The sequence below is a fragment of the Chiloscyllium punctatum genome, chromosome 36, assembly GCF_047496795.1.
Source record: "Chiloscyllium punctatum isolate Juve2018m chromosome 36, sChiPun1.3, whole genome shotgun sequence".
NCBI lineage: Eukaryota > Metazoa > Chordata > Chondrichthyes > Orectolobiformes > Hemiscylliidae > Chiloscyllium > Chiloscyllium punctatum.
Window position 1 is genome coordinate 74,609,915 of NC_092774.1, and position 21,835 is coordinate 74,631,749.

Below are 21,835 nucleotides of genomic sequence, written 5' to 3' on the forward strand. Positions count from 1 at the left end.
GCGCATGTCCGTGTTAACGTCAGAACTCTGCAGCATGGCGGCGTCAGGTCCGCACAGTGCCAGGGGCGCAATGGATGACGCATCTGACTCCACCTACCTGTTTGAAATGCAGCTCACAGCTTCTTCACACACCCCAATTAATCTTTCTCATTGTCCTGAAGCCGGCATACGGTTTGAATTCCCGATCTGCAGGAACGAGACTCTTTTCACTGTCTCGCGTCAGGAAATGTCCCTGAGAACATCAGAGTCAAGTCATAGCGCTGTCGGAGGAGGGGAAGCTGAAATAGTCCCACACGCTGCTCACGGGCACATTTCACTTTCCCCAACACACCGCCCCAACCACTGCGGCTCCTGGGAGTGGAAAGGAAACAAACACCAAAACCCAGTCTCAGCTTTGTAAATCTTCAGGAAATAAGAAAACTGTTCATCCCTTCGGATCTTCCATCCTGGGCTGACAGCCTTGATTTTAAATGGATGTCCAGTCAGTGCCGACTCGTTTTGGCTGAAAAAAATCTTCCTTATCTCATCCCAGCATTTCTTGCCAGAGAGACCTGTGTGGCAGAGTTCATGTATATATTTCTTTGTATGGTATTTTGTAAATAACATTCGTTTGCTGGTTGTTTGTATCGGGTATTTCAGGTTCATTAGCCGCTGTTTAAGTGTGTTGGTAGGTTTGTGGGCTACCATGATGCTGAGAGGTTTGATTTGTCTGGACATCATTTCCCAGATGTCTTTCATGTAAAGTAATGTGGCTCGGGTTTCTGTAGACGTTGTGTCTACTTGTGTCTATTTGTTGATGTGAAATCGGCACACTGGGTTTATTGGGTAGGCAAAAGTGAGGACTGTAGATGCTGGAAACCAGAGTTTAGATCAGAGTGGTGCTGGAAAAGCACAGCAGGTCAGACAACTTCCGAGGTGCAGGAAAATCGACGTTTCGGGCAAAAGCCCTTCATCAGGAATGGAAGCAGGACGCTTCCAGGGGTGGCGAGATAAATTGGGGGGTGCTGGGCCAAAGGTAGCAAAGAGTACAATAGGTGAATGGGGTTGGGGACGAAGGTGACAGGTCAGAGAGGAGGGTGGAGCGGATAGGTGGGAAGGGAGATTGACAGGTCCTGAGGACAGCGCTCAGATGGAAGGTTGGAACTGAGGTAAGGTGGGGGGAGTGGAAATGAGGAAACTGGTGCAGACCACATTGATGTCCTGGGGTTGAATGTATCCGAGGCAGAAGTTGGGGCGTTCTTCCTCCAGACATCGGGTGGGGAGGGAGCGGCGATGGAGGAGGCCCAGGTCCTGCATGTCCTCGGCAGAGTGGGAGGGGAGGTTGAAATGTGGGGCCACAGGGCGATGGAGTTGATTGTTGCGGGTGTCCTGGAGATGTTCCCTCAAACGCTGTGACTTGATTCTGCGACGGGGCTCCAGTCTCCCCAATGTAGAGGAGACCGCATCGGGAGCAATGGATACAAGAAACAACTTTGGTGGAAGCCTTCGAACTCCCGTGACCCGGGTTCGATTTCCGGGCAGGGAAGCAATTTTCAGTAGAGCTGTCAAACTTCGCTGCCATCTCCCTGGTGGTCTCGTGGTTAGGATTCGGTGCTTTCACCGCTGCGGCCCGGGTTCGATTCCCGGTCAGGGGAGCAATTTGCAGTGTGTTTTTTGGGCTGCCCATTCTCTGGGTGACTGCTGCACAGAACATCTACGTTCTGCCTGCAAAAAAGACCCTGAGCTTCCAGTTGCCTGCCAATTCCACACCCCACCCTGTTCCCTGGCCAACATCTCTGTCTCAGGTTTGCTGTTGTGTTCCAGCGAAGCTCAGCACCAGCAGAACGAAGAGCACCGAATATTGCACTTGGGGACCACACATCCCTCTGGTCCCAATATCCAATTCAATAATTCTAGGACCTGAACTCCATAGTATCCTCGTCCCTTCCACACACACCAAGCCTTGTTATCACATAGTCTGTCATTCCACACTACTTCGCCACGAACAGTCTCCATTAACAGTTATTCACCCTCTCACGCAGATCGTTATCAACTCTTTTTTCTGTCCAACAGTTCTTCCCTCGCTTTGGGCTCTGTCCTGATCTCCGCCTTCCTCCCACAATATCTCCTGCATATAAACCGACATTTTCCAAATCACCATCTGTTCTGTGGAAGGGTCACCGGCAACTCCTGTTTTTTGTTCCTGATATACAGCACCCGCAGTTCTTTCAGATTTTTATTGAGAGAGAGTTGGAAATTGTTTCGAGAGACAGAAGGAGAAGGGGGAGAAACAGAACAGACATGAACGTAAAATCATTGTAGTGCGATCACTTCCCTTAAGCATGAATAGAGCACATGGGCCATCTGTGAGCTTGTGGCGCAACGGTAGCGCGTCTGACTCCACTTCAGAAGGTTGTGTGTTCAAATCACGTCAGGCTCACTACAGTCAACGTCGAACATTTCCAATGAAAAAAAGAGTACGTTCACTCCGTATATCTGTTGTGTCAAAAGTTGTGGACACTTTCGATCATGCATGAATCTTTGCTGTTAGTTTGATTTGTGAACACTCTGTCAGGGAGGTGGTGTGCCCATTGTTTGGGGAAATGCTGAGCTCCCCGCAATATGACAAGTCGAACACAAACTGTTCATCACGGGATTTCAACACACAGCCGCTTCGTTCAGTTGGTGACCGCGCAGTGTGAATCACATTATACCGATACTTTTACAACAGAATCCAGAGATTTCCATTCAGGTTTTAGTCACATCAAACTGCCACGGAATGATGTTATGGCCTCAGAAAACTAGAATAACGTGAAGATCGCTGGGATGATTTTCTACATCGGACTGCAATCGAAACACAGATCATTGTTTCCAGTTTTGGTGGAACAAAAGACATCGTATTGGTGGATAATTACAGTTTGTGCAAACACAGCTAGCCATCGATAAATATTAATCCTGTTCACTTCAATGGCAAAATTTCAATTCAGAAACCAAGTGCACTTGGCTGTTTGTAACAGAGACAACATGACAAAATGGCTCTTAGGAGGAGAAATGGGACATTGAGGAGAAGTGAAATGTTTGCTTTTGGTCACCTCCACAATTGTTAGAAAAACAGGTTGAAAGGATTCTTAAAAGGTGGCTGAAGGAGTGGTGAGGGATAACACTTCAGACAGCGCAAAGTGGAAGACCACTTTCTAGTGGAAGAAAAAGACATTCCTTATTTCTGAAAGAACTGGGAAACAGAAGAGGGGATGAAATCTGACTTGGGAGCTATTTCCTATTTGTTGAGGATGTTGCTTCATCACAGTCTTGGTTTAGAGCATAAGCTCTTCATCAGGAATAAAGGGTGGCCCAAGGGGGCTGAGAGATAAATGGGAAGGAAGTGGGGCTGGAGGGAAGGCAGCTGGGAGTGCAATAGGTAGATGGAGGTAGGGATTGATGGTGATAGGTCAGAGATGAGGGTGGAGCAAATAGGTGAGAAGCAAGGTGGACAGGTATGACAGGTCAAGAGGTTGGTGTCGAATTTGGAAGGTTGGATCTGGGACAAGGTGGGGGAGAGGAAATAAGGAAACTGATGAAATCTGCATTGATACCATGTAGTTGGAGGGTCCTAAAGCAGAAGTTGAGGTGTTTTTCCTACAAGTGTCGGGTCGGAAGAGGTTGGCAGTGGAGGAGGCCCAGGACTTGCATGTCCTTGGTGGAATGGAAGGGGGAGTTAAAGTGGTAAAAACAATGACTGCAGATGCTGAAAACCAAATACTGGAATAGTGGTGCTGGAAGAGCACAGCAGTTCAGACAGCATCCAACGAGCAGCGAAATCGACGTTTCGGGCAAAAGCCCTTCATCAGGAATAAGGCAGTGAGTCTGAAACGTGGAGAGATAAGCAAGAGGAGGGTGGGATAAAGTGTTCAGCCACAGGGCGGTGTGTCGGTTAGAATTAGAGTCCAAGAGTTGTTCCCTGAAATATTCGGTTAGTTGGCATCCAGTTTCCCCAATGTGGTTGAGACCATATTGCGAGCAATGGACATGATCTTATAAATAGATTGCATAAGTCTTAGCCTGCCAGAATTATTTTCTTTTATTAAATTAAAGAAAATTTTTATTCAATTGGATGACTGCATGAAACGGTTTGTTGGTCAGATTTGAATCATCACTCCCAAATGAGACGATGCCATGAATATCAGTGAACTGCTCTTTTTGTTAAAAACCACAAGTTCTTGATTTATTTTCACAACTTACTGGTATTTACACCTGCACATTCAATGTCAAACTCTGACATCAGAAATTAAATTACAGCATTAATTTTGACTTGAAATATTCGAACAAACAAATTAATAGCACATAGTGAATCGCAAGTCTGATTAATCTGAAATTAAATTTGACCAAAAAAATATAAAATCAAGATGGGAGATAAGAAATGGGGGAAGGGCAGAAGGCGAGAAATGCAGCATCATAGAAAGTGCTCCCCCAGAGTGTGCATTTTACCAACTACCACTGCTAAATATAAACACTCTGATATGATCCTTCGGTTTTAATGTACACCATAGCCCCATACAGTAGGTACCATTTAAATGAGTTAAAAATACAAGCATTGAGCAAATCCAGCTTCCAGCCTTACCCCCGCCTCCCCACCCCCCCCCCGCCCCCTCTCGCTTCTTGGAGCTTGGACCATCCTCCAGCGCCGGGGGGTTGTTGAACTCCTGGGCTCCAGCGGCCACGCCTCCACTGAAGAAGCTTTGGGAAACAGATGCAAAGGCAAGATGCAGAACAGAGAACCTTTGTATATGAAAGCAGCTTACAGAGATATTGAGCAACAGAATCACATGATTTTTACCCATCGTCCTCTGGGTTATCGACCCAGCACACTCACGCAGCACTACTCTACTTCTATGCTCCCAGCAGCTGGATCGTGGATCAGTTTAAAGTAGGTCCTATATCTCTGATTACATCAGTACACAAGGCAGTGAAGAAAGGTTTCAGCACACTGGCCTTCATCAGTTAGGGAATTGAGTGTAGATGTTGGCAAGTTATGTTGTAGTTATACAGGACGTTGATGAGACTGCACCTGGAATATTGTGATCAGTTTTGGTCCCCTTGGTCTTCTGACTTCTGACTTCTTCAACTCTGGGTTTGTGTTGAACTTGATGGGATACTTTGTCCAACTCAGCATGTTTAAACAGTATCTCTCAGAGGGATTCATCTGAAACTTTTGAGGAGGTGAGCTCAACAAGATTGAACTATTCAAAGTTACTTGGACTCTATTTTAAACTTACATCAGGACTAGTAGTCAGAGACACGTACAGCATGGAAACAGACCCTTCGGTCCAACTTGTCCATGCTGACCTGTTATCCTATATTAATCTAGTCCCATTTGACAGCACCTGACCCATATACTCTGGCAGCTCATTTCATATATATACCACCCTCTGCATGAAGAAGTTGTCCTTTTAATTTGTTTCGCCTCTTACCCTAAACTTATGCCCTCTAGTTCTGGACTCCCCTACCCAAGGAAAGGACATTGTCTATTACACTGTCCATGCCCCTCATGATTTTATAACCGCTATTAGGTCACTTCTCTGCCTCCGATGCTCCAGTGAAAACAACCCCACGCTATTCAGCCGCTCCCTGCAGCTCAAGCCCTCCAACCCCCAGCAACATTCATGTAAATCTTTTCTCATAGATAAGTCACTCTTTCAGTCATGAAGAAGGGTTTATACCCAAAACGCTGACTACTCCACATCCTGGTGCTGCCTGGCTTGCTGTATTCTCCCAACCCCCGGCTTGCCAACTTCGGGTTGCAATATGTAGTGGCTCAGTGATTACCACTGCAGCCTCACAGTGCTGGGGACCCAGATTTGATTCCAGCCTTGGGTGGCTGTCTGTGAGGACTTTGCACTTTCCCCCAATGTCTGAGTGAGTTTTCTCTGGGTGGTCCTGTTTTCTTCCATAAACCAAAGATGTGCAGGTCATGTGGATGGGCCATGCTTAATTGCCCATAGAGTTAGGTACATTAGTCAGAGGGAAATGGGTCTGGATGGGTTACACTTCGGAGGGTCGGTGTGGACTTGTTGGGACAAATGGCCTGTTTCCACACTGTAGCTAATCTCATCCAATACTTTTGTTACTAACGAATGGCAGAGTCGGCCAAACTTCTTCTCCGATGGTCTTGCGGTCTTAGGTTTCTCTGGTTCATTTCATTAGCAATGTGCAGTCCCGGGCTCAATGAGCAACAGTGTCCACTGAAGGCAAAGCTCACAGAATCATAGAACCCCCACAATGTGGAAACAGGTCCTTCAGCCGAACACATCTGCACTGATCTTCCGAAAACTAACCCACTCAGATCCATTTTCCTACCCTCCTTAACTTGCACACAGACTCCCAAGGGTGGAATTATTCCTGGGTTCCTGGTGCCATGAGGCAGCAGTGCTAACCCTGAGCCATCATGGAGTTGTGATTGTGGGGTGTCGGGAAGGCAAAGGCAGTCCAGCAGAAGACTAAAACAGCCCACCTACTCTCCCACTGCACCCACTGTCAGAACTGGCAGGAGGTTCAGACCTGGGAGGTGACTGAAGGCATCATCACTGGTAGGATCTGATTGCTGGGAGCGCTGGTGCCCCCGCTGGTGCTTCCGCAAGTTGTAGGAAAACATGAACCTCTTCCCACACTCGGTCCAGCTGGAGGGCATCTCCCAGGTGTGGGCACATTGGTGCTTCAGTAGGGCAAAGGAATTGCTGAAGGCTTTCCCACACTTAGGGCAGCAGAATGGCCTCCCCTCCTCCGCCACTCTCCCCCCCCCCCCCCCACCCCACCCCCAAACCCCCGTGTGGTCCAGCTGGAGATTCAGCAGTGTGGAGGAGCAGGTAAAGACCTTCCCACATTCGGGGCAGGAGAACGGCTTCTCCCCGGTGTGGATAGACTGGTGCCTCAGCAGGGACGAGGAATTGCTGAAGTCCTTCCTGCACATAGGCAACTGAACGACCTCTCTACCATTTGGACACACCAATGGGCCAGTACGTCGGAGGAAAGAGCAATGCCCCTCCTGCAGTTGGGGCAGAAGAACGGCCTCTCAGTGTGGACCCACTGGTGTCTCAACAGGTGGGAATAACTGCTGAAGGCCATCTCGCACTTGGGGCCGGAGAACAGCCTTCCCTGGTGTGGACCAACTGGTGCGTCAGCAGGGCAGAGGAATCACTGAAGGCCTTCCCACACTCAGGGCAGCAGAAGGGCCTCTTCCCCTCTGTGGACCCATTGGTGCTTCAGAACCCTTTCAAATTTCACAATATCCTTCTGATTGGAGGAACACCAGAATTGCACACAATATTCTAAAATGGTCTCACCAATGTCCTGTACAGCCACAACATAACTTCCCAACTCCAATTCAGGCAGCATTCAAGCAGCTTCGAAATCGACGTTTCAGGCAAAAGCCCTTCGTCAGGAATAAAGGCAGTGAGCCTGAAGCATGGAGACATAAGCTTATCTCTCCATGCTTCAGGCTCACTGCCTTTATTCCTGACGAAGGGCTTTTGCCTGAAACGTCGATTTCGAAGCTCCTTGGATGCTGCCTGAACTGCTGTGCTCTTCCAGCAGCACTAATCCAGCATCTGGTTTCCAGCATCTGCAGTCATTGTTTTTACCTTCCCAACTCCAATACTCAGTCAGAGGATTGGGAACGCTTTCAAAACCCACAAAAAACAAACAGGAAAGAATGGAGGGACAAACCGAATTTTTGAGAGTGAGCTTGGAAGCATCAGTGAGAAATCGGCGGAATGGGTTTATTGCGGATGCGTTCTCCTTAAATACACTATATACGTATTTCTCTTGTGGTCTTCGTAGTTTCTCTGTGCTGCAGTGTGTAGTGGCTCGTTGAAATAATGTCCTGATGCAGCTTCGTTTGTGGGTGTTGGGATGATTGCTTCTGTGTTTAAGTATTTGGTTTGTGTGTGTTGTTTTTCTGTAGATGCTAGTTTGAAGTTCGCCATTGACTGTTCGCTCTACTGTGACATCTAAGAATGCAGTTTATTGTTGTTCTCCTCTTTTTCAAACTAGGAGCCCCCCTCAGGCCATAGTCTCACTCCTTGGAACACCAATATACAGACTTGTCAAAGGCCTCCACTGAGGACTAAAACACCAAGTCGAAGATTCATGCCACTCCATTTACTCCATCCAAGAATTCCCGAACACCAAAGACACGAAGATAGAAGAGGATGGAATAATGTTGTCCTTTGACATAACAGCCCTGTTCACATCCATTAACATCAACGTGGCCAAAGAAAACTAAAGACACGACTCGAAGAACTAAAGACGAAAACACAGAACCAACTTCAGCAGCAAAGATAACACTGTCAACCTCGTGGAACTATACCTTACCACCCACTTCATATTCAGTAACAAGCCCTACAAACAAATCAACGAAACGCCCATGAAACACTTCTGTCATCAAAAAATGAAACAAATTAGAGGAAACATACAACACCATCAACAATCTCCTTACTGGCATAAAATTCACAAAAGAGGACAACAACAAAGTGCCATTTCTAGATGTACAGTCCACCGAACAATCAATGATAAATTCAAAACAGCCTCTACAGGAAAACAGCACACGCGAACCAAGAACTTAGCTACAGAAGTAATCATCTCTACACATACAAACATTTCTGAACGAGGGCACTATTTCAACGAAACAAGACACAGTGCAGCACCCAGTGACTACGAAGACCAAATAGTAACTGTACAGCGCTTTTAAGAAGAATGGAGAGCCAAGCAACACACTGAAATTTGCTTCCCTGACCGGGAATTGAACCCGTGCCGCAGCGGTGAAAGCGCTGAATCCGAACCACTTGACCACCAGGGAGACACAGGCAAAGCTGGACAGCTCTCCTGAAAATTGCTTCCCTGCCCGGAAGTCGAACCCGAGTCACGAAGTTAGAAGGCTAACACCAATGTCATTTCGTGTAGCCATTGCTCCCGATGCGGTCTCTTCTACATTGGGGAGACTGGAGCCCCGCCGCAGAGTCAAGTCACAGCGTTTGAGGGAACATCTCCAGGACACCCGCAACAATCAACCCCAGCGCCCTGTGGCCCAACATTTCAACCTCCCCTTCCCACTCTGCCAGGGACATGCATGTCCTGGGCCTCCTCCATCGCCGCTCCCTCCCCACCCGATGCCTGGAGGAAGAACGTCCCAACTTCTGCCTCGGATACATTCATCCCCAGAGCAACAATGTGGTCTGCACCAGTTTCCTCATTTCCCCTCCCCCCACCTTACCTCAGTTCCAACCTTCCAGCTGAGCGCTGTCCTCATGACCTGTCCTACCTGCCAATCTCCCTCCCCACCTATCCGCACCACCCTGCTCTCTGATATGTCACCTCCATCCCCACCCCCATTCACCTATTGTACTCTTTGCTACCTTTGGCCCAGCACACCCCACCCCCAATTTATCTCTCCACCCTGGAAGGGGTCCTGCCTCTATTCCTGATGAAGGGCTTTTGCCTGAAACATCGATTTTCCTGCTCCTCGGAAGCTGTCTGACCTTCTGTGCTTTTCCAGCACCACTCTGATCTAAACTCTGGTTTCCAGCATCTGCAGTCCTCACTTTTGCCTACCCAATAAACCCAGTGTGCCGATTTCACATCAACAAACTGACACAAGCAGACACAACGTCTGCAGAAACCTTAGCCACATTACTTTACATTAAAGACATCTGGGAAATGATGTCCAGACAACTCAACCCTCTCAGCATCATGGTAGCCCACAAACCGCCCAACACACTTAAACAGCGGCTAATGAACCTGAAATACCCGATACAAACAACCAGCAAACGAATGTTATTTACAAAATACCATACAAGGAAATATATACATGAACTCTGCCGCACAGTTCTCTGTGGCAAGAAATGCTGGGATGAGATAAGGAAGATTTTTTTCAGCCAAAACGATTCGGCACTGACTGGACAGCCATTTAAAATCAACGTTGTCAGCCCAGGATGGAAGACCCGAAGGGATGAACAGTTTTCTTATTTCCTGAAGATTTACAAAGCTGAGACTGGGTTTTGGCGTTTGTTCCCTTTCCACTCCCAAGAGCCGCAGTGTTGGGGCGGTGAGTTGGGAAAAGTGAAATGTGCCCGTGAGCAGCGTGTGGGACTATTTCAGCTTCCCCTCCTCCGACAGCGCTATGACGTGATCTAATGTTCTCAGGGACACTTACTGACGCGACACAGTGAAAATAGTCTCGTTCCCGCAGATCAGGAATTCAAACCGTATGCCAGCTTCAGGACAATGAGAAAGACTAATTGGGATGTGTGCATAAGCTGTGAGCTGCATTTCAAACAGGTAGGTGGAGTCAGATGCGTCATCCATTGCGCCCCTGGCACTGTGCGGAACTGACGCCGCCATGCTGCACAGTTCTGACGTTAACACGGACATGCGCAGCAATGCGAACATTCACAATGCGAACAACCAAAAGTAATCACCACCACTGCTTCCCTTCCATAGTCCCAACTTTGTGAAGCAGTATCTTTCACTGGCAAATAAAACACCTTTGTCCTCAGGTGCCTGCTTAACTTCGATCACGACTTCACACCCCACACTGTTCTATCTCATTTCCAAACTCTTGGCTCATCGCCTCAATAGCAGCTCTGTGGGTATCTGCTTGTTCCACCCTGTCAGGCAGTGGGCTACAAATTCCCGACTAGTCCCAATGTGATTGAAATATTTCAACTCCTCCACTGATTTGCATCTTTAACAAATACCGTGGAGCAATCTCCCTTTCTTTCTGATGACAGTTCTCAACTGTAGTCGGCAGGGTTCACCCCTGCGTGTGGAAACCACAATGGATTTCATGTCCATTGCATTCGCCACTCGGCCCACCAACACAGAACCACACTGACAGCTTCATTTCCCAGGTCTCTCTGCCTGTGGAGCTGCGAAAGAGTGAATCATTGCAGAGTTTGTTTGAATCCAATCACTTCACAGGTTTTGAAAGGGGTAAATATCTGCAAATGGCGAGTCTGCGTGTTTCATCCCGAAAGATGAAATGGACGTTCAGTTAAAAACAAAAACAGAAATTGCAGGAGCAACTCAGCAGGTCAGGCAGCATCAGTGGAAAGAGAATCAGAAACAACATTTCAGAACTCGTTTTTTTTCTCATCCAGGTACAGCTAAACCTGCTGAGTTTCTCCAGCAGTTTCGGTTTCTGTCTCGGATTCTCAGCATCCGCAGTCCTTGACATTAGAATTTCAATCAATTCAGAAACCCCTTTGTGCTGCCTCAGTGGAGAAGATTTCCGTTTGGGAAACATTTTCCTGAAACCATTAAAAACGTGCACTTTCGCAGCCAAAAAAGCGATAGGAGCAGGAACAGAAAACACTGCGTCCCTGGGTGGTTTCGAACCACCAACCTTTCGGTAAACAGCCGAACGTGCTGACCAATTGCGCCACAGAGACCGGGCCAAACACCACCCACACAGTGTCTTTGAGGAACCTACTAATCAATTCATAATTCAACCCGCCCCGCCCAAAAATTACCATTGTCCTATATCAGTTTTACTTTTCCATAATAAAGCCTTGGACATTCATTGTGGAGACATGGGGACAGCCTGATCCCACCATCTGCAGGCACATCCATGTCACGAGGAACGAGCTGTCCTACACCGGGGCCATCGCCCTCCGAGCCTTTCAGTGTTTTGCTTCTTCCCGCATTTTCTCATTGGCCCCGAGCCGAGAATGGATTTGAATTCCTGATGTGCAGAGAATTCTTTCAATGTCTCGGGTCAGTTCATGTCCCGAGAATATCACAGTCAATCCCCCGGCCTCTTAAACAAGGGGACGGTGTCTGGACTATCTCTGCTCAGTCGAACAGTTCATCCTTCATTCTCCTCTAATTCCACTTCCCAAAGAGTTTCGATAGATTCACAAAGCTGGAGACTGGGATTTCTGTTTTACTTCCAGAACATTTTTCCACCTGCTAACTGACGATATTTTGCCAAAACCGCTTTCCCATTGTAACATTTGCATCATGTCCAGGGATGAGCAATTTTCATTTTGTGGAGACATTCCCAAGTTTGGGAATGTTCTCTTTGGAGCAAAGAAGGTTAACTGGAGATTTCCAGGGGCTGTTGGCAATGATGCGAGAAGACGTGTGGGAATGGGCAGGTTAATGATCAGAAGAACCTCTTGCCACTGACTAGGGTCAGTTACCAGAGGACAGGGATTGAAGTTCTTTAATGGAAAGCAGCATTTGTGTAGAACAAACACAGCGAATACTGCAGAAAGCCAACGGGTCGAGCAGCATCTGTGGAAAGGTAAACAGAGCCGACGTTTTGAGTGTGCTACGGTTTTTGTTCAGAACTCAGTCTTTTGCCTCTTCCCGAAGTTGGTCCAGGTCTGTGTCTCAATTGGCAAACACATGGCAAGTGCAGTGCCGCAATGTGAAGTTATAGCCTTTGCTGTTTAAAAAAAAAGCAGCGCATTGTTTAAATGGTGATATATTGGAATGTGGATAAAGTGAGGACGAGAGGTGAAAGTCAAAAAATGTGGCACTGGAAAAGCAAAACAGGTCAGGGAGCATCTGAGGAGCAGGACAGGGAACGTTTCGGGCACAAGCCCTTCATCAGGAATGATGTATGGATGTACTAAGGGGTCTCAGAGTCCCTCCACCCCAGTCAATGCCAGTTGTCGGGCAGATGCAGCAGGCAATGAGCGAGGCAAGTGGTATATTACGAAGAGGAATTGAGTTCAGAAGTGGGGTCATTGAACATATTCAAGGCGAAGTTCAGCTGAGTTTTGAACAACAAAGAAGTGGATGCTTATGGGGGGAGGTAAGAAAATGGTTTTAAGACCAGTACAGGTCAGTCACAGGGTCAGACAGCACTGAACAGACCCTTCATCGAACTAGTCCATGCTGAGTATGTTCTGAAAGTAAACTCGTCCCACCTACCAGTGTTTGGCCCATAACCCTTCCAACCTTTCGTATTCATGTACTTATCCAAATGTCTTTTGAACGTCGTAACTGTACGTGTATAAAATCATGAGGGGCATGGATACGATTAATAAAGAAAGTCTTTTCCTGGGGTGGGTGAGTGCAGAACGAGAGGACATGGGTTTCGCGTTCGAGGGAAAAGATGCAAAAGAGATCCACGGGGCCACTTTTTCACGCAGAGGATGGTACATTTATTGAATGATCTGCCAGAGGAAGTGGTGAAGGCTAGTCCGATTGCAACATTTAAAAGGCATTTGGGTAGGTGTATGAATAGGAAGGGTTTGGAGGGATATGGGGCCGTGTGCTGTCAGGTGGGACTAGATTGGGTTGGGATAGTTGGTCGGCATGGACCAGTTGGACCAAACAGTCTGTTTCTGTGCTGTACATCTCTATCTCATTGTTAAACATACTCAGTGACCTGGCCTCCACAGTTTTCTGTGACAATGAATTCCATAGATTCACCACTCTTTGGCGAAAGAAATTTCTCCTAATCTCCATTCTCCCTTTTTGCTGAGGCTATGCCCATGCGTATTAGTCTCTCCTCCCAATGAAAACATCTTCCCAATGTCCATTCTGTCCAGGCCGTTCAATGTTCTGTACGTTTCAGTTAGATCTCCGTTGAATGTGGGCCTGTTAATCAGCATGAACCAAACCCTTCAGGATGAGGACATCCGTGATTAGATTCAACAAAGTGAGAATGGAGGGTGAGAGTGTGGGATGGAGATTTTCAGCTTTTAGGGAATAAGGTTGGAAAGAAAGTTTAATATACATTATAATTGATCAGATGAGCCGATGGGCCAAGGAGTAGTGGATGGAGATTAATTTCGACAAATATGAGCTGTTGCATTTTGATGAGGCAACTCAGGGCAGGGCCTATGTGGTTAATGGTAAATTAATGGAATATTGTGCTCAAGGAAGCAGTAGAGGCAGCTTCACTTTGACACTGTTGGATGGGTTTTTTGCGTGGTAAGGGAATTAAGGGAAGTTGGGATAATGCAATTAGAAGGAGCTGAGACGATTGATCGATCCGCCATCATTTTAATGAATGGCGGAGCAAGGTCGATGGGCCAAATGGGCTACTCCTTCTATTACTTTGAAACGATAACCCTGCGTTTCACATGGCCTCCCCACCTAACCTGCACGTCCCTGGACACTGGGCAATTTAGCATGGCCAATCCAAATCAAGGCCTTTGAGCAATGTAGTGATGTGGAAACCAAACACCAGAGAATGAGAGAAAGGGACAAGGAGAATAAATGTACTAGCAATCAAAACTGGATTCTAACCATCACAATAAATAAAACTAAAAGCTCAGTATGTGAATGTATGCTGCATTGTAACAAAAAATAAAACTAAAAGCTGCATTGTAAAAAAAGCGAATTAATTGACTGCACACATTGAAGAGAATAATTATGATCTGAGACTCCTTACAGAGATATGGCTTCAGAATGACAAGGATTGGATCCAGAACTTTGAGGGGATACGTGGCATTCAAGTCGAGTGAGAGGCTCAGTAAAGGTAGAGGGTGGGCACTGCTAATCAAAGCACTGATAACATGGTAGTGTGGTGTCAGCTCGGATTTCTGGTCCTGATTTCTCTCTCCTCTGATTAAATGTTGTCTGTTCTCAGCTCTGCTCGATTTCTGTTGAAGCTTTGACCCCCTTTTACACCTTCTGGAGCAATAAAATATTCTGAGCCTCCTGGAAATGACACCTTATCTATACCCCTCCTGATTTTAAAAATCTCTACAAAGTTATCTGTCAACTTGCTCGGCTCCGTTGGAAAAAATGTACCAGCTTCTTAATTCAAACCCTCCATTCCCAGCAACACGCTGGTAAAGTAGGGAATAGGGAATTACATCAAATCACATAAATGTACTGTCTGAAACAATCTAGCTGTGTTCTGGCCTGAGATATTGAGAGTCCCTGGTGTAAGTAATTACGAATGCAATAATTTTGGTCACAGAATTGAACAATCATTTTGCAACAAAGGGGTCTACTTTGATAAGGAGGTAGTGGTCATTTCTAGGGTAAGTGAACAGTTTGTAGATCAGGGAGATGAAGTTCCAGACACTTGGGAAGGGCAAGAAATGAATTTGATAAATACGACAAAGAACTGTGGATGCTGGAAATCTGAAACAAAAACTGAGAACACTGGAAAAACTCAGCAGAACTGGAAGCATCTGTGGAGAGAAAGCAGAGTTAAAATTTCGAGTCCAGCAACTCCTCTTCAGGATTCTGAAATAGTTTGTGAGAACCCCTTAAGTCATCTGCCCAGCTTTAAGACCATAATACACAGGAGCAGAATGAGGCCATTTGGCTCATCGAGTCTGCTCCACCAGTCTATCATGGCTGATACGTTTCTCCATCCCATTCTGCTGCCTTCTCCTCATCACCCTTGACGCCTTACTAATCAAGAACCTATCTCTGTCTGAAATGCCCTCAATGACTTGTCATCCTCAACCCTTCTCCTAGTGGAAACATCATCTCCACGTCCACACTAACCAGTCATAGAGTAGCACAGCGCTGCTTGACCCACTGTGATCTCCAGCATTTGTTAATTTCAGCAAGGATTCCAGCATCTACAACAACGTGCTTCTAAATTTTGTACCCAGTTGTTTAGCTCTCCCTGGATCCCGTGAGATTTAACCTTACTCAACAATCCACTGTGCGGTACAATTAACAAAGTTCCCAGCCCCCACCTCTTTCTGCACACATACGCAGCGCGATGGATCAGTGGTTAGCACTGCTGCCTTACAGCGCCAGGGATTCGCTTTCGATTCCAGCCTTGGGGCGACTGTTTGCGTGGAGTTTGCACATTCTCCCTACCGTGTTTCCTCCGGGTGCTCTGATTTCCTCCCAAAATCTAATGATGTGCAGTTTCGGGAGAATAGGCCATACTAAATGGGCCCATAGTGTGCAGTAAGTGCCGTGGCATGGGATAGGGGAAAGTGTCTGCATGGGTTACGCTTTGGATGGTCGGTGCGGACTTGTTGGGCTGAATGGCGTGTTTCCACATTGCAGGAATTCTACGTGGTATTCCCCCAACTCCAGAGTCTCAGCACTCTTGGCTTTTCCCATGGACAGTGTGCGGGAGGAAAACAATGTTTTACACGGGAGTAAGGATCCGTGCGTGTGAAGCTAGAAGTAAACGCAGTGAATTGCTTGAACTGTTTTCCCCCGTATACCAGAGGCTGAGGGGTAATCTTACAGACGTTTAATGAATCATGAGACGTATGGATAGGGTAAATAGACAAAGTCATTTCCCTGGGATGGGAGAAGTACAGAACAGGACGATATTATGTTTGGGATGAGGGAAGCAAGTGTGAATTATCTGTCGGAGGAAGTGGTGGATGTAGCTCCAATTATAACATTTTAAAAAGGCATCTGGATGGGTATATGAATAGGAAGAGTTCAGAGGGATATGGCCAAGTGCTGGTAAAAGAGACGAGATTAATTTAAGCTATCTGGTCGGCACGGATGAGTTGGACTGAAGGACCTGTTTCTGTGAGGTGTTATCTCCATGACTCTGGTTTGCCCGTAATGTTTGCCATGTCTGTATATTCAGTATCTATCCGTTGTCGGTGCCAATGCCTTGATATCTCATTTCCTCCATCTCCCCACTTCCACTCCCCAGATGTTAACCATTTCGTATCTGGTTGTTTCTCAAGAAGCTGCATTGAAGGTTCATCCTGAATTGACACTTTTGTTTGCTTCCCAAAATCAGACTTACTCACTCCTAGATGTCGTGAAAGTTACTAACTCTCAGGTGGAGGTATCCAAAGTTCAGAGGTGTCTGTCTTGATGATTTCACTTTTCGGTCTCTGCAAAATCCTGAATCAGTACCATCGGGAGGACTAGTTTGAGCGGAGTGAGAATAGAGGGGTGAGAGGGGGTGGGATGGTTCTTTCAATTTTGTAGAAAAAGAAAAGAATGTTCTGCAGAAAGTAGAATTGCTTGTTTGGAATTTATAACCTGGGCTTACAGTGATGACTTTTGTAATCTCTTTTTACAGATTATTTGAAGATCTGAAGACGGACATTTCAATATCAATAGATGAAGAGCTTTGCCTGAAACATTGACTCTGCTGCTCCTCAGATGCTGCCTGATCTGCTGTGCTTTGACTCTGACTCTCCAGCATTTGCAGTCCTCAATTTCACGTCAATGTCTGGCAGTCACTGAATCCATCGGGAGTGTAACATTTTTCGGCTATGATTCTGTGAGAAGGAACCAAGCTTTTTGGTTCCTCTTTCAGTACGTTTTCAGCATCAGTGAGACTGGAAGAGAGACCCGACTGTTGCAGCACTCTGATTATGGAGGCAGTAAAGGTTATACAGACTGGGAAGAGGAATTCACGGCAGAGAGGTGCTGTACACGCGTTTGTGTGCAGCTGAAGCTTCGGTCATGGAGAAACCCAAGGAATCCCGTCCCGTGGAGAAACCATGAAAATGTGGCGACTGTGGGAAAGGCTTCCGTTTCCCATCTGACCTGGAGACTCATGGGCGCAGTAACACCTGGGTGAGACTGTTCTCCTGCCCTGAGTGTGGGAAGACCTTCAGCAGTTCCTACTTTCCGCAGTGGCACCAGCGGGTCCACACAGCCGAGAGGTCATTCTCCTGCCCCGAATGCGGGAAGGCCTTCAGCTATTTCCTCCATCCTACTGACCCACCACCGGGTCCACATATTAGAGAAGTCCTTCAGCTGCTCCAAGCACGGGAAGGCCTTCAATGATACCTCTGCCCTGCTGAGGCAACAGCGGGTCCACACCGGGGAGACCCCGTTCTCCTGCCTCAAGTGCAGGAAGGGCTTTAGCCAGGCATCCCACCTTCGGGTCCATACGGGGGAGAGGCCCTTCTCCTGCCCAGAGTGCGGGAAGGCCTTCAGCAATTCCTCCCACCTGCTGAGGCACAGGTGGGGCCATACCGGGGAGAGGCCGTTCACCTGCCCCGAGTGGAACTGGAGGTTCTCATCATTCTGCACCTTGCAGAAGCGCCAGCGGGCGCACCAGTGCTCCCAACAATCTGATTCTGCTGGTGAAGCTGCTGTGGGCCACTGAGAGGACTGAACCCCTGCCCATTCTGACAGTGCTTATAGTGGGAGAGTCGGTTGGATTTGTTTGTTTTATGCCGTCGTGCTCCCCCACCCCTGCAATTTTGCTTCCAGTGGGCGCTGCTGCTCGTTGAGACCAGGAGCTGTTCTCTTTAGATTTTTTTTGTCCAGTTAAACAATTATTGACTCTGTCTGGGAACGAGTTCCAGTCTGTAAGAAATAGCTGAATACTTCAGGGTGTCCATTCGCATTCAGCAGTGACTTAGAAATTAAATTTACGGTTATGTGCCTGTGAACAACTCATCATCGAAGGATTGCCCAACGGCTTGGCAATCCATTGTTGGAAACTGTTTGCTTGAATTGATAATTTGAAAAATTCTCTTCCTTAATTTACCCCTTAAGTTTCTGTCTCGGAGATGGTGGAGGAGTTGATCAAAGGGATTAAATCATTGCTATTAACTGGATTATCTTGTTTAACTTTGCCCTAGTAAATTTGCAGTATTCATAATTGTTTGTTTTTGTTTAAATTATAATTCTGGTGTGCAAGATCTGTTCATCAAGTGTGGTTCACTTCACGAAACTGCTGTGGGTCACTCCCAGGACTGAGCCCCTGTGTATTCTGACAGCGTGTGTGAAGTGGGAGAGTCAGTGGGCTTTTTTGATTTTGACCTTGCCCCGCCCTGCCCCGCCGCCAACTGCTTCCATTGGGCGTTGCTGCTTGTTGAGCCCAGGAGCTGTTCTCTCTAGATTCTACTGTCCAGTTAAAGAATTTTTGACTCTTTCTGGGAATGAGTCCCAGGGTGTAAAAAATGGCTGAATACTTTGGGGTGTCTATTCACATTCAGCATTGACTTTTAAATCAGATTTACAGTTACGTGTCTGTGAAACAGTCATTGTCCAAGGATTGCACAAAGTCTTGGCAATCCATTGTTGGAAAGTGTTTGCTTGAATTGGTAAGTTTAAAAAAAAATTCTTTCTTAATTTGCCGCTAAAGTTTCAGTCTCTGAGAAGGTGGGGGACTTGATAAAAGGGTCTAAATAATTGCTATTAATTAGATTATCTTCTTTAACTTTGCCCTAGAAAATTTGCCATATTTATCATTGTTGTTTTTTATTTAAATTATAATGTTGATGTGCAAGATCTGTTCTTCAAAAAGTCTGGTTCGGAACCGTTGAGAAATTGAGGGACATTGCATATTTTAATTTCACTCTGTTGTGAATCTGGTGAGAGTGACATTCATTTGTATTGGGTTGCTTACCCTTAGTTGTCGTGTCTTCCACCCCAACTATTCACTATGGTAGTGAGTTCCGCAGTCTCACCACACTCTGAAGTTTTTCATGAAATCCTGAGTAGAGAATTGTAAGGGAAAATGTTGACAAGGGCAGAATATAGGGTCTTAACTGCAAAAGCCAGGAAGACATTCGACAAAGTAAAAACATGACAATGTCGGGATAAATCAGGAACTTTGACAGCAATGAAAAGGTCACACGTCAGAGTTCAAGATAATGGTCGTGACAAAAAGAAAAAGTACTCTGCAGATATTGGATATAGTAATTAAGCAAGTTTCTAGATGCTGTAGTTGGTTGAATACGATAATAAGAGATGAAATAACCAAAACCATTCATGTAATTTGATGTCGGTAACCATAAAGCAAGTGCATACGATTGATTGATATAGACCAACTGCGTGCAAGTTGGTCATTCAGCCCATCGAGTCAACATTGACTGACCGTCCCACCCAGACACAGTTCGTTACACTATCCCTGTAACCCTGCATCTCCCATGGTCAATCCACCCTCACCTGCACATCCTTTGGACTGTGGGAGGAGGCCAGAGCACCAGAGGAAACCCACGCAGACACAAGGGGAGAATGTGCAAACTCCACACAGACGGTCGGCCCGAAGGTGGGATCAAACCCAGGTCACTGATGCCGTGAGGCAGCAGTGCTAACCACCGTGACACCACCACATGCTGCTCTCTAAAGAAGTGAATTTCAAGGACTCGAGAACACTTGTGAGAAAAACAAAACTCTCCTATCTTAAATGAGAGACTAATCTCTGGCTAAAATTGAGTTGACATTACATTTACATTAAGTCCTCTCCAGATGTTATACAGCTCCATCGGATCATCTGTTTCTTCTAAACTCAAACTGATACAAGCCCAGCCTGACATCCCCTTCTCCCCGATTATAAGTTGAGTAAATGAGCGACCCTCGACCTCACTGGCATGACAAAGGATGCCCTCAATCCAAGTTGACCTTAACTGTCTAACCTCTTGACCCCCACGCCACAATGTGGTCAGCCGCAACTCAGCCCTGAACGAGAGCAGAGGAACTGACCAGACATCAGTGAGGTGGACATTGCATTCCCAGAGAATATTATTCACATGAGAATGTTGTTCAGCTCACATTCGGATCACTGCAGGGACTATGTCTCCTGTCATTTCAATGTCTTTGATCCCAATAACAGTCTAGATTTGTTGTACATTGTGTGTGTTTTATCTGTGTTTCACTACATGATTTTCTGTTTCTGCCATTCCCATTAGGATGTGTGAATTCAGTCCCAGATAATGGACTCAGTTCTGAATTTTCCTTGATGATTGGTGTAAGACGTACTAAGTGTCAGTCAGAATGGAAGAAGCTCTACTGATGATTTAACCCTCTGCTGTCATTGTCCTGGGACTGTATGAATGTGGAAGTGTAGAGGAAGTTTTACTCTGTATCTAACCCAATGCAGTCTCTGTCTTGGCAGTGTTTGTTGGGGACAGTGTTGAAGTAGCTTCACTTGAAATTTAAGAGTAGAGGAAGCTTTATTCTGATTGTCATTCCATGCTGTCTTTGTCCTGGGAGGTTTAGATGGCATCTATAATTGAAGTGAATGCAGACTTGGCTGTGGGAGTGGAGGGTACTTGTACCTGAGCACACCCATCTTTGAGATTGCTGTGCTGATCAAGACAATCTCAGACACCTTCATGCACTTTTCCAACCAACCACAGGGTGGTTAAGGATGGGTATAAATGCTGGCATTGCCAGCGATGCCCACGCCCCATGCATGAATAAATAGTTTAAAAGTTACATTCACGTTCCAAACCCTCTAATGTATGATTACTTACATGGAAAATTCCTGTCTGTTTGGAATTTCATTTTAAAACATAGGAATGTGTCAACCATGTAGAAATATAACAAGAACAACAAATGGAGAATTTAACAGGTAATGAGTAGGACCAGAATGCTGAGTCAGCCTGACCCCCATGGCTGAGAGAGTTCTCCCAGATGTTGAAGTTACACCAGTGCCTTTTACTCTTGCAGCTTCCCCAAAAGTTTGTCCCAGATGTAAGATCATTCAATGACCCGAAGTACGAACTGTTTTTATCTCCATAGCTGGTGCCAAACTTGCTGAGTAATTCCAGCCTTTCTGCGCTACCCTTTGATGGGATTTGAGCGTCCCTAAATCAGTGTAATGAAGAACTGCAGATGCTGGAGATCTGAAACCCCAAAATTCATCAAATGCTGGAGAAAGGCAATAGGACTGGCAGCACATGTGGAGAGCGAAGCAGAGTTAGCATTTCCAATGCTGTGACCCTTCTTCACAACTGTTCTGGACTCAAGCCAGAATATTGTCTCTGTTTCTTTCTCTCTCTCTCTCCACCGGTGTTGCCAGACTGGCTGAATTTCTCCAGCAGTTTCTGTTATGACACTTTCGTAAGGTTGATGTTTTTTATCCATCCCTAAGTGCAAGGTGTCTTGCTTGTGCCAATTCAGAGGGCAGTTTAAGAGTCAACCACATTGCTGTTGGTCTGGAGTCACATGTAAGTCAGACCATACATGGATGGAAGTT

General features: G+C 46.3%; 1 non-coding gene across 1 annotated transcript; it reads left to right on the plus strand.

Moving 5' to 3' along the window:
• Window positions 1–2,347: 2,347 nt before the first annotated feature.
• Window positions 2,348–2,419, plus strand: trnaw-cca (transfer RNA tryptophan (anticodon CCA)). The gene has a single exon. It is a non-coding gene; the product is annotated as a tRNA-Trp (tRNA).
• The last annotated feature ends 19,416 nt before the right edge of the window (window positions 2,420–21,835 follow it).